This window comes from Pogonomyrmex barbatus, unplaced genomic scaffold (assembly GCF_055798465.1).
Source record: "Pogonomyrmex barbatus isolate J1 unplaced genomic scaffold, ASM5579846v1 scaffold19, whole genome shotgun sequence".
Taxonomy (NCBI): domain Eukaryota; kingdom Metazoa; phylum Arthropoda; class Insecta; order Hymenoptera; family Formicidae; genus Pogonomyrmex; species Pogonomyrmex barbatus.
In genome coordinates, this window is record NW_028297115.1 from 1,566,393 (window position 1) to 1,567,522 (window position 1,130).

The following is a 1,130-nucleotide window of genomic DNA, read 5'->3' on the forward strand; positions in this document are numbered from 1 at the left end:
GTGGGGAGGGGAGGGGGAGTGTTACGTGTGTCAGGGTCAGTATCGATATTCCCGCAGCGACGATGGCGGGCGATCTACTTTGCGTCCCGAGTGAGGATGTCTTCCCATACAGCACTAATGTTCGAAAAACATCCCGGAGATGTCCTAGAGATACTCGAACATCTATGGACATCTCTGGAATGTTTTTTTTGAGCATTTGTGCTGCGTGCGGGTTAATTGAATCGGTTGATTAAATTTATGAATCAACGTATTCACGATAAAATTGCTAATATTAGTCGTGATGTATAATTTTTTAAGGAAGTCTTCTTGATAGTAATGGCTTTTCTGGCTTTAGATAACGCGAAAATCTCGCGTTATCTAAAAAGAGACGAAGTGAAACGCAGAAATTTCTTGTTGATAGCATTCGAGTAGCAACGTTATTTGTGAATTATAGGCAAGTTGTGTAAATTATAAATTTTCTCTTGTTGAAGGCAACGTACGTCCGATGAGCGGTACGAAAATTCACGCGACAAGGGGGCCACTGTTGAGGAAGCCTCGGCAAAAAAAGCTCCGTTGTGCCGTGGCTTGGAAGAGCAGAAGCTGCGGAAGAAGTCATGAAGACGCTGCGAAGAAGTCGAAGCTGACTCGTATTCATTTATTTAAAGTTCACGCGGAGCGTTACGTTTTCGCTCGATCGCGAATTAAAAAAATGTACAATTTGAATGAAGAGAGCAGAAAATGTAGAAATGTTTGTACCTTTTGGAAACAATTACATTTGAAAAATGTATTTATTTTAAATAAATAAAGCCTTGTGCCTCGTTGCGCCTTGATATCCGGTGCGATATCCGGAATTTCCCAATTGTTCCCGTCAAGCCGCAAAACGAGGAGCAGATGGAAGCATCTTAAAGATGATCGTCCGCTCCTCCTGTTTCTGATTGGAATCGCGCTGTTAATCGACACATCGAGGAGTCTGCGATCGCGCCTATCTAAGTATTCGTCTATCTAAGAAGATACGGAGCGTGAGAAAAGCAGAGGAGTGAGAGAGAAGGACGGAAGACTTGTCGTCGTACTACGCAACAGAGTGTGTCTCGCGCGCGGGAAGGAGGGAGGGTGAGGGCGAAGGGTAGAAGGAGAGGCCCGGGACCTGCGAG